Consider the following 13,071-nt stretch of genomic DNA (forward strand, 5'->3'; position numbering starts at 1 on the left):
TAGAAAGGATGTAGAGCTGCTGGAACGAATACAGAGAAGGGCAACGGGATTGGTGAATGAAACAAAGGCTCTTACTGTCCTGCAAATTGCAGTGTCTGGAGACTAGGCACCTGCGAGGTGATCTGATCTGATTGAAGTGTATAAGGCCTTAAATGGTTTTGAGCAAACTCAATGTTAATGGGATTCTTCCTCTTGCCCAGATTAGTCGCCTCAGTTGACATAAATTCAAATTGATGAAAGACAGTTGTAAGATAGATGTGCGGAAACTTGGCTTTAGCCAGCGGGTGGTTGATTCCATCTGTCGTTGTAGACGTTGATAGCTTAAATAAATTCAACGCAGTACTGTACAAACATTTAGTGTGAATGGATCGGTGAAATGGAAAGGGGTTTTATTTTTTTTCTTTTTGGATGATGCTATATAAGCTGGCTTTTTTGCATTATATGCTTCTACTAATGCTAAAGCTAATTTTTTCAGACTGCTCACTGTCCGCATATTTCTTTGGGTTCTACAAATTGCAAGGCCGAACTTTTCTCCCTCTCCAGTAATTCATTGTAAAAGGATCTATCCACAGTGGCTTAACTAGTGGTTGGAAAATATAGTCCAGGCGGTAGTCTTCTATTTTCGGTAGGCGGTAAATAAATTTTTAAGAAGAATCACTTAATTTATAATTTATTTTATATATTACGATTGTTAATATTAAAATTAATTATTATAAAAGTCTGACTTTTTTATACAAACGACAGTCTTTTACATTACATTCAGATAACTATCATATAATAATTAATTTATTTGATGATTATTATTTTATTTTATTATATTAATTATTATTTTATTTTATTTTATTAATTATTATTTTATTTTATGATTTAATTAATTATATTAATGAAAATAATTCTAATTAATTAATATTTTGATATAAGTATAATTTAATTAAAAAATAAATAAAAAGTAAAGGTGTAGTTTTGATAGTTGGCTAAAAGCGGCAAATCTCCAGGTTACGCTACTACATATACAAGCTTGATGTTGATTGTGAGGTAAATAAGTTCATTTTGATTTGCAGATTTAATCAATTTTTCCTTAAGCAGATACCTGTTCCTCGGCATGATTTTTCTGTCATGTTAAATGGGATATACTTGTATAGTTTAATTCCTAATCGAGGTATAATTTAATTTGTAGGTAATTTCCTGTAGTGAATTACTTGTTTCGTAATATCTCTTTATTTGTCTCATTTCCAGTTTCTCTCTCTCTCTCTCTCTCTCTCTCTCTCTCTCTCTCTCTCTCACTCTCATTTTCTTCTTTTTTTTTTTCATATATCTTTGGGAAATAATTTTAAAAAAAAATGTGACAGAAATTAATCATATGTTTAACGGTAAAATAAGAATCAATAAGCTAATTGGACACTCGGTTTAGGTACGTGGCTACGAGTACAGTATTCACATAATGAGACTGAGCTCCGATGCAGTCAAAATAATAATAATAAAATAAATAAAATGCCCATTAAACTATGTTTTCTCTTGTATATCAAGTAATATAAAGGTAAAATTAAGCTATGAAATTCGTTGAGGCCATATCGGAGTATAAATAGCGATATATAATTTGCGATATATTATTCATTAAAATTGCGATATATTATTCATAAAATTATGATAGCAATTTAAATTACAACTTTAGTTATTTGAAATAAATACGCTATGACTGTAACGCTTTAAATTACAGTCATAGCGTATTTATTTAAGTTACTTCGCTATGACTGTAACTTAAGCTCTAAGTTACAGTCATAACGTAGTCATAGCGCTGTGACTTTAAAGACATTGAACTTGACAGTACATTGTATTCCGGCACGATAACATACTCAGTGGGAATGGCATGAAGATTCTGTTTTATTTTAATTATTATTATTTTATTTATTTATTTATTTATTTTTGAATGATGCATAAAAAAGTTCGCTTCCTCGCATCATTTGGCCTTATTATTACAGGATTCACATCTGTTGAGTATGGGCTTGGCACACTTCTCTTTCTTGGTGATTTCCTTTTACTTCTGACTCTCTCTCTCTCTCTCTCTCTCTCTCTCTCTCTCTCTCAGGGTAACTCAAATCTTTTTTTGGCTGGTGCAGCATAAGCCTCAGGCTTCCTTGCACCATATGACTAATAATAAGAAGAGCCAACGACTAGGTTGTGTAGTCACGTACTCACATTATCATGACTGCACAAAGAGAGCAGCACATTGTTAATGTTAGTAGCATATTTTGCATTTTTACCCGACAGTTATAGTTTCAGAGAAGTAATATTTATATAATTAAACCTAATTAATCTTTACTTGATTAATCAATACATAAAGGTGAATACAGTGGGCTCAGTTTTTAAATTCTATTCAGTGGGACCAACTAATGATGTTATCATCAGCAAATTCTAAATGGGAAGCATTCAAGGAAATAATCATAGATGCTACTAGTCTTTTTATACCTACTAAGAAATACCGTTCAAGGCTTAGACGTAAATGGATGTCAGATGAACTAATGAGACTCACTGCAAAGAAGAACAATGCATGGGATGTATAAAAAATATCAGATAATACAAAAGCCTATGGTAGATATAAACTACTGTAGTCTGAAATCAAGTCACTAAGGATGTTAGGCAAGCTAAGACAGATTATGAGAAATCTTTGGCAAAGAAAAATAGCAAATATTTCTTTACTTATGTAAACGCCAGAAGGAAGAGAGTGATATCAATGGTTCAACTATTGATGATCCTGCTCAGGTTGCATAAGTATTTTGTATCTACATTTGCACATGAAGAATTCTTTAGGGGAGTGAATGCTAAGAAGTTTATCAAATCCTGCCACTAAATGATTTTGTAATAACTGAGAGGAAAGTGGAAAAGAAATTGCTGAAGTTAAAAGTAAGAAAGACGCCTGGGGTGGATGGGATCTATCCATTCTATTAAGAGAAACAGCAAAAGAGGTAAGCAAACCCTTAGCCCTATTTATGAGATCATCCTTGGATTCAGGAGAAGTCCCCGTGGACTGGAGATGTGCGAATGTATTCCCACCATTCACAGAGTGGAATCAAAAAGTGACATGAGTAATTACAGACCTGTTAGCTTAACTTTTGTTCCAGTGATAATAATGGAGTAGCTGGTTAAAGAAGTAATGCAGGACCATCTAGACAGGAGTGCAGTTATACTTCAGTCACTTTTAGTCACAGCATAGGTTTGTCAAGGGGGAGATCTTGTCAGAACAATTTGATTGGATACTATGATGCAGTAACAAAGGAACTGGATGCAAAACAATTTTGATATCATATACTTGATTTAAGGTAAGCTTTTGATACTGTTCCACATAATAGATTGCTGTACAGGTTGGAGCGGTATAGCATTAATGGCAAGTTGCTGCAATGGATAAAGGGATTGTTGAGTGGTAGACGGCAAAAAGTGGTAATAAATAGACATTGCTCTACGTGGACTAATGTTATTAGTGGAGTCCCCAGGGTTCGGTGCTGGGCCCATTGTTGTTTTCTTGATATTGATAAAGATATATCAGGCCGAATGTCTAATTTTGCAGATTATACGAAGGCTGAAAGGGTGGTTAATGATGGTATGCTACTGCAACAAGATCTAGAAAAATTAGGCATTTAGGCTGAGAAATAGCAATTGAGGCTTAACATTGGCAAATGTAAAGCACTACGCATGAGTAGCAGTAATTCCTAGATTAACATACCAACTGTGTGGTACTACACTCAGGGTAGTAGAAAGTGAGAAAGACCTGGGGTAATTGTTCAATCAGATATGAAGTTCTCTGAGCAGTGCAGCACATGGGTTTTTGTCAATGATATACAGGAATTTTGTTAGTCGGGATAAGGTGGCGATTATTCCATTGTGTACAATGGAATAATTGCCTACTGCATACAAGTCTGGAGACTTCATTTTAGGAAGGATGTAAAGCTGCTGGAGCGGATACAGAGAAGGGCAAGATATTGCTGAAGGAAACAAAGGGGGTGTTCTTACCAAGAAAGGCTTCAGTGTCTGGAGATTAGGCACATGCGAGGTGATCTGATTGAGCTGCTTAAAGCTTTGAATGGATTGAGAAAACTCAATGCTGATGGGATTCTTCCTTTTGCTCAAACTATGCACATGCTGGGAGAATAAATTTAAATTGAGGAAGGATAGTTGCAGAATAGATGTGCGGAAGTTTGCCTTTTGACTGCAGGTGGTTGATTGCTGGAACAAACAACCGTCGGATATTGTGGAAGTGGATAGTTTGAATAAATTCAAGGAAGAAATAGGCAAACTGTTGGAGGGGATGAATAGGTGCAACTGGATTTTTTTTTGGCTGATGCCTTATCATAAGCTTGCTTTTTTGCATCATTTGACACTACTAATATTAACTTCAGGTTAAGCCTACTTATTGATAGTGGACGGGATGTGCTGATTTCACTCGTATTACACAAACCCCTGGTGTGTGTGCGGGATTTCATTTCCATGTTGTGACATTACGAAATAATAGATGCCCGCCTCCTCGTGGCAGGAACGGGTACAAAGACGCAGTGCCCTATATTTCATAGCATGAAACTTTTGCCCTAGACAACAATGTACTTTACTTACAGCACCGACTCGCATCTCACCATTAATATTCGGACACTCCTCCATGGATGGGGGAAACAAGTCCTATGCATGCAATACGTCACAGAACCTGCTGTAAATATGCACACTGGGCTTCGAACAGACAATTGCAAAAGTGGACATGCAAGATGACACGTTCAACAGAAATACCTCAACAGTTCAACAGAATTGATCGCCTCAATAAATGCTAGACGCCGATTAATATGGTGTAAGGAGCGCGAATCCTGAACTATAGAGCAGTGGAAAACAGTCCTATGGACAGACGAGTGAAGGTTCGCTCTTTACCAGTCTGATGACCGTTCCTGGGTGTGGCTAATGACAGGGGAACAGTTCCTTCCTGATTGTATCCTCCCAACAATGAAGTTTCGTGGAGGCAGTGTCATGGTATGAGGCTCCTTTCATGGTTTGGCTTGGGCCCATTAGTCGTTATCGACAAAACCATGAATGCTGTGCAATACCAGGATATCCTGAACAATTATGCACTTCCAGCATAATTATGCACTTCCTGAATTATGCGCTTCCAGCATTATTTCAATACTTTGGGGAATGCCCATAACTGTATCAAGACAACGCGCCATGCCATACTGCTCGGGTCGTAACAGAGTGCTCTGAGGATATGGGTGTGGAAAAGTTGAATTTGCCAGCCCAGAGGCTTGATCTGAATTCTATCGAGCATCTTTGGGATATATTAGTCGGGTAAGTAACACGTCGAGATCGCCCAAAGAACAAGGTCGAACTGGTGGCTGTGTAAAAGGCCGAGTGGAGGAACAGATCACCTAACATTTATAAAAAGCTGGTTGAGAGTATGCTGCGAAGATTGAAGGCCGTCATAAAAACAAAATATTTCAGCAGAAAATATTAAATGACACAATAAAAGCTCTTTTTTTTTTTTGTCTAAAGGCAGGTGCCCGGATATTAATGGTAGGGCAATATATGTCATCACTGGGTTACTCTGGTCTTCACAATTCCTACCTGCCCACCAATAAGACTCCAATCAGAGTCGAAACCTGGGTCTGAATGGACCTACACTTTAAAATAAAAGCAATATACTCCATTGTGGCAATACCTTTTATTTAGAGTAGTGCAATATCAAGGCAATTCGTGACGAAGATCCCCCACAATATGAAATCGGTACACTAAGTAACAAACCTTTTGTGCTCATAGCTATATACAGAAAGAGGCTATCCCGACATGAATGGGATACTGTGCCTACATATATCAATTGCCATAATTGATCAATAATGTTTAACTTTAATTTATAATAATATTTAAAAAATCATATTTAATTTGGTAATAAATGTTTTTGGAAAATCTACCGATAAAGATATTTGAGAATGAGATGAGTCTTATAAACATTAAGAGTTAGTACTATGATTACACATTTAGTACTGCTACAACACGTATATAGAGTAGTCATTTTACTTTACTCAGTGGTATGCCGGATTCTGTTATCGACTTATCTATAATATTTATGATCCAAGAGGATTGCAGAGTGCCATAGAGGTTGGTTTTGAAAGTCAAAAATAAGATTTCAGCTTAACTTTCAGTTGTTAGTTTATGTAATTGGTAAATGCCCTTTCCTGTGACAAGTTTTTTTTTTTTTTTATTCCCCTTTAAATTTATATCACTTCGGTCAGTTTCTTGATTCTTAATTTATATCACTTCGGTCAATTTTCCTGTGAAAAGAATACTTAAAGAGGGAAAAAAATTACTATTATCTGAGTTTGATCACCTATTAACGTGAAGTAAAGGATGCACACATGAAAGTTTTCATTACGCTACTGCTTCACCTGTTGTGCTTATATTATCCTGATTTACACTGTCGATCATTTGTACGAACCCATCAATTACTTTTTCTTGTATTTAAAAATTAACTCATTAAACTCTAATTTATATGAAAAATTCGATTCCTGACCTGAGTCTTCTTGAAAGATATGTGATTTATCTTTGTAAATGCAAAACTGGAAGCAAATATCGTAAACAAACATATGTGTCGTTCTAATAATGTACAGTATAATAGATTTAGGGGTTTTAGTTTCAGAAAAAAATTACTATATTACGCTAATTTCTTCACATAATCAAGACTATTTTTATAACAGAAGTATTTTTGTAATATAGTTAGTTTATATGTAGGAATCCAATACCAAAAAAAAAAAAAAAAAAATTTTCTTACAACACAGGATTATGAATATAGTAGGTACTGTTTTTACTTTTTTTATTTTTATGTATTAGGTGGGCTACGTTCGTGATCACATTCGGGGATAATCCCACATGGGGACTAGAGGGGCTGTAGCTCCCCTTATGATCAAAATAATATGGATTTTTTTTTTGGCTGCTACTTGATGGTAAAGTTTAACGATTCCCCCCGAAACACTGCTTTATCCCCCCCCTTCCTTTTAGAAAGTCCTAGGACCGCCCCTGATCACAGATACTCATATTACTTGTTGGAATCCGTATAACACCATAAGAAGAAAAGCACGATTCAGTGTAACTAAACGCCTGTTGTATTGATTGCCATAACAGTGAAATTATACAGCTGAATCGATTATTTTTCTGGACTCTAAAAAGGATCGTTATGTTATTTATATTATCGAATATATGTTATTTTTTTTTAATTCGATAAGGATAAGAAATGTATACGTTTGGTGTATAGTAAACACATTTCTGCATTCAGACAGACTTTTATAGAAAAAATGTTAGATATTTAAAAAGGGAACGAATAATTATAAATACTAGGTGTCGCATTGGTCAAGTCAGTATGCCAAATTTTTCATGAGAACCACTGTTGATTTCTTCATGAGAACCACTTGGAATAATGGCAATACCCTTTGGAGGTACTGTCTGGTTTGACGTTGTTCTACAGCGCCCAATGCTATTCGCCTCGTCCTCATCACCATGACAACCAAGGCGCAAGGCACGGTGGAAACTAGAATCACTCCGTCGTGCCTCACACAGTCCTGGGGAATCAGCTTTGGTTGTATTGCTTTCCTTCACTGCCTGTGAGAGCTTGAACATCCACTGTACTGCGCCTGCGTACTGGAAGCTGACCCTCGGATATGCAGTGAAATTCGGGAATCAGAATGCACAGAAAAATGATAAACAGAAAGCTTAAATAAACAAGGTTTTGAACAATATTTCCATAGCCAGTATTTCTGTAAGTAATTTGATTTTAGTGAATATAATTGTATTCTGATGTCACTAAAGTGGTAGAAGAGTATAATTCGAATATAAATGTTCGTAATTATACAAACAGAAATCCAATAGAAAACAATGTTTTGGTTTATAAACATAAACGGCAAAAAAAAATTATAATAAATAAATAAATGCGTAGTTTATTTTGCTAGTTGCTTTGAAATATGAAAGATGCCTTGAGAACATTGAATAATAAATGATAAAATAATGTATAAGATACCTGGATGCTATAGGTGAAAACAGGTGATAAGGAATAAATGGGTCGCTAATACTAAAATTCAGTCTGTAAAAGATGTGAGCAAATGGGAAAGTGGAGATTATGCGATAATAATTCTGTTTAAGTTAGTGTGACACAGTAAAAACAGAGAATGACTGAACAAATTTAGAGATGGGGGGGGAACAGTTAATTTCAGGAATAGATAGAGCTGCGTATAAGAATTTACTTGTGATATGATTGATAACTGAGCTCTCTCTCTCTGAATATTTACACATAGGGTTATGTGTAGCATCATTTATTTCCGGCCTTGACGGGATAACCAAATCAACTGAAAGTACTGAGATGTAACTATTTTATTTTGCTCCTAATATTAGAGAAGGTTTCGTTGTTCTTGTACTTTTAGCCTCAATCATCATTAGTCTTAACTAGATATTGTCTGGCTCTAAGAAAATAAAAGAAAAATTTTAAATTGTAGCTTAGAAAAAAATTTCAGATTATAAATATAAGCTCATTAATTGCAAGTGAAATATAGACAACAGCAGTTCTGTTTGTTAATATAAATTTATATTTGCAATATAAAGACTTATTTATATTGTAAATAGTCCAGTAAATACAGGCAAACCGACCAGACAATACACGCAGTTTTCTTCCATATTCTGTGGTTGGTTTGCTCTTTTGCTGGACCAAAAAAAAAAACTTGTTATCCCCGCCTGAGACCGACTGACTAAACCATGGTGTGATAAAAGTCCCTAAAAATTCCTCACGTTGACTGGGTTCGAACCCCCCCCCCCTTTTCCCCAAAAAGGGGAGATTCGAATGAGGAAAGATAGCGATTATAACCATTGTGTTACAATATAAATGATAAACATCGTATTATTCTAAGCAAATCCCGTTACTACAACAGCACTTTTGGACCTCATTCTCTGAATGGCTCGCAAGCCAGAGGGAGTAAAAGTTATTTCTCAAGCAAAAAATATTTGTATAAAAAATACATCGTGTATTTTATTAAGGCTGTGAAACTTGAGGCATATTATTCATATGTCCTTTATGAAATTTTATTGTAAAAAACATTTAATTCCCCTTATATCCCTCTATTTAATAAATAATTTTAATAATAATTAAAAAGCATTTAATAATCAAGTAATTGAGAGAATTACTTGATTCTTGTGAATCAAGTAATTCTCTCATACATTTAACACTTAAAATTATTTATTGATTATTGACTTGTATTAATTTAAAATATGCACATTTTTCGGTTTCAGATAACTGTTTTATTTGGTTGAAGTTTATCACAGGGAAAAAGTTTGATGACATTTAACTGACTAAGAATTTGTTCTACTAAGTAAAAGAAAGTGTCAGATACTGGAAAATACCGATTTCATTATATCAATCGGAGAAAGAATATACGTATCTGTGCTTCATGCTAACTTTATTGTCTTCTTCAATCTGTTAAAATCGAATTTACCTTAATAACTAAAAGAAAACATCAGATGCTAGAAAATTCCCTATTTATCAAATAGGTAAGGAATATACACACACTTCTGCGGCTCATACCGACTTCACTGTCCTAAGTCTTTATTAAACCTTGCATCAGTCATCGGGGGGAAAAAAACTCCCTCATCACCTCTCTCTCTCTCTCTCTCTCTCTCTCTCTCTCTCTCTCTCTCTCTCTCTCTCTCTCTCTTTATATTTTTTTTGTTTACACTAAGAGATTTTTTCTCCTACACTAGAGGATCTGGCCCACCTTTTGGCAACATCAGGTGAGTCGGAGTCTCGAATTGAGACAGTACAAGCTTTACTGGGACTGGCCCACCTTACCGTGGTGTGGACAAGTACCCAGAATTATCTCTCCAAGTGACAAGTGCTTCGGATAGCCAAGCGGCCAGAACAACACAACAGCACAATACACACAAACATACACTACTCACATATCTGGCCTTTTTACAGTGGTACTGTTCGCCAGAGATACTGGCGTTCTAGGCGTTCCCTTACAAAAATACATGTCTACATATCCATCCCCTCCAATAATTTATCTAATTCTTCCTTAAATTTAATCAAACTGCCCACTTCTACAACAAGATATGGAAATTTGTTCCAAAAATCAACCACCCTTATCTATCCTCCAACCATCCTTCCTCAATTTAAATGTATACCCCTCACCTCATGTGTGTAGTCTGAACAAAAGGAAGAATGCCATAAGCTTTGAGCTTGCTCAATCCATTCAAAACCTTAAACATCTCAATCAGATCACCTCGCAGGTGCCTGGTCTCCAGACTCCGGTACAGTTTGCAGAATTGAAGCCTGCTTTGGTAAGACCACCCTTTCGTTCTCTTCATTAATCTGGTTGCCCTTCTCTGCACCCGTTCCACAGATTCATATCCTTCCTAAAATTAGGCCTCCAGGACTGTATGCAGTACTCAAAATGTGGCCTAACTTTACATTATATAATGGGATAATCACTTTCTTATCCCTGCTAGCAAAATTCATTGTATCATTGACAAAACTCCATGAACTGCCCTGGCAGCCTGTCTGTATTGCTCAGAAAATTTCATATCTGACTGCACAATTACCCCAAGTATTTTTCACTACCGTGAGGGTAGCACCACACAGTTGGTACATCAATCTGGGATTACTGCTACCCATGTGCAGTACTTTGCATTTGTCAATGTTAAACCTCAATTGCCATTTCTCAGCCCAAATGCCTAATTTTTCTAGATCTTGTTGCAGTAGCATATTACTGTCATTAACCACCCTGCCAACTTCGTATTTATGCAAACTTAGATATTAAGCCTGATATACTTTCATCAATATCATTAATAAATATAGAAAACAACAATGGGCCTAGCACTGTACCCTGGGGGACTCCAATAACATTATTCCACGAAAAGAGCAAATTCGTTAATAACCACTCTCTGTCTTCTCACACTCAACAATCCCTTTATCCAGAGCAGTAACTTGCCCTTAATGCCACATTGCCCTATTTTGCACAGCAGTTCTTTATGAGAAAAATTCAAAAACCTTCCTGAAATCCAAGTATATCATATCAAAATTATTTTTTTCATTCAATTCCTTTGTTAGTGCATCATAGTATCCAGTCAAATTGGTCAGACAAGATCGCCCTTTAATAAATCCATGTTGTGGCTGCAGTATAATTGCATTCCTCTCTAGGTATTCCCGCATTACTTCTTTTACCAAAGAATCCATTATTTTCCCTGGAATAGACGTTAATAGATCTGTAATTACTCTTCACTGATAGCTGTAATTACTCTTCTCACCCTTTATCCCCCTTTATGAACTAGGGAAACATTCTCACATCTGCAGTCCACAGGGACCTCTCCTGAATCCAAAGATGCTCATAATTATAGCTAATGGTTTGTTTACCTCCATTGCTGTCTCTCTTGTTATACTTAATATAATTGGATAGATCCCATCCACTCCAGGCGCGTTTTTTTATGTTAAGCTTCAACAATTTACGTTCCACTTTCCTCTCAGTTATCATAGAATCATTAAATCATTTATGTACTGTTTTGTGATTATTTTATGTATTATATCTAATATCTAAGTTTGCACAAAATACAAAGTTGGAAGGGTGGTTAATGACAGTAATGTGCTACTGCAACAAGATCTAGAAAAATGATTTTATGTATTAATGTCGTTGTTTTACTTTTATTTTTATTGTTAATAACATAAAATGTTTTTTAATAGAAGACAAAAACATACCATTAACAATTTTTATCGTCTTGAGGTCACTACGAATCCGCTCCTTTAGTTCCTTAACGCTGAGCCATTTTTTCTGTAATGCCATATTCTTCCATAGCTTGTTTTGTTTGTTTTTTTCTCACCATCTCTTATCATATCTTGTTCAGTTACATCTTTGGGACCGGAAAGCTTATGTAGATTTAAAGAAGACTGAATCAATCTTTTGATGAAATAGATAAAACGAATGAGGGATACGGATTGCTATATTTAACCGTATCTTTTTTAAAGTAATAATATGATACCTTGCATCATATTATTACTTGACGTATTTTACTTCTATACAGCAAAATGGTTATTAACGAGCGGTATGGAGATTCGCGCAATCCTGGAACTGCTGATCTAGTTCTCTATCTCAAATATTTAGGAAGGAACTGTAGCCTGTAGTTATGACTAAAAGGACGAAGGTAGATACTGGAATAGTTAAGAATTAATTTCGAATATCTTTGCGACAGCATTCAGTACGGTTATGGAAAGATAACTAATGGGATCAGTTTCACTCGGGGGGGGGGGGTAGCCACAATGAGGAAATCTGATGTTTTTGCTGCACCAGCCAAATTAAAAAAAATATATATTCTGAGTTACTCTGAGAGAGGAAAGAGAGAGAGAGAGAGAGAGAGAGAGAGAGAGAGAGAGAGAGAGAGAGAGAGAGAGAGAGAGAGAGAGGTAGAAGGTAATCATCAAGGAACAAAAGAATGATGATATCCAGCTCAGGACCCCGGGTGTGCCAAGCCCATACTCACTACATGTGAGCCCCAATGAGATATGCCGATTTTATTTAGGCCTAAATGAAATAGTTATATCTTAGCCTTTATACCATTTTTTACGAGACGAGTTTTATTCCTGATTTTCCGGAAAAAGAGACGGCCCTTTTCGAATTTTTGCTTGGACTCCTGTGTACCTTACTACGCTACTCGTATTTATTTATTTTATTTATTTATATATTTTTAAAATTTGTAAATTAGAATTATGTGAGCATGCAGTGGTGTTACTAGCGTATAGAGAATATGGAAGAGGGGAGACTACATATGAATAATAGGAATAATAGAATGTGGGGAAGGGGAGACTGCAAGTGAATAATAGGAAAGGTGCACATGAATAATAGGAATCAGTAGAATACCCAGGGGAGATGAAAAATTAATGGGATTTATAATTACTGTAGTCTGTATATGCATTGTCCCCACTCCACCTCGAGGAATTTTTACATTATTGACCAGAAACATAATTATGTACGAGTATGTTAAATAGGAAGACCATGTGATGAAGTTTCATATTCTTCCTTTGGG

The 13,071-nt window shown here is 35.6% G+C and overlaps 1 protein-coding gene across 1 annotated transcript in view; it reads left to right on the forward strand.

Moving 5' to 3' along the window:
• The first annotated feature begins 7,587 nt into the window (after window positions 1-7,587).
• LOC150078062 (zeta-sarcoglycan-like) overlaps window positions 7,588-13,071 on the forward strand; it is a 44,286-nt gene continuing 38,802 nt past the window's right edge. Inside the window, exon 1 of the mRNA XM_090384898.1 lies at window positions 7,588-7,774. The gene's annotated coding sequence lies outside the window, so the exon portion shown is untranslated. The remainder of the gene's footprint in view (window positions 7,775-13,071) is intronic.

The sequence above is a fragment of the Mastigoproctus giganteus genome, chromosome 11 (assembly GCF_048544385.1).
Source record: "Mastigoproctus giganteus isolate SK-2022 chromosome 11, ASM4854438v1, whole genome shotgun sequence".
NCBI lineage: Eukaryota > Metazoa > Arthropoda > Arachnida > Uropygi > Thelyphonidae > Mastigoproctus > Mastigoproctus giganteus.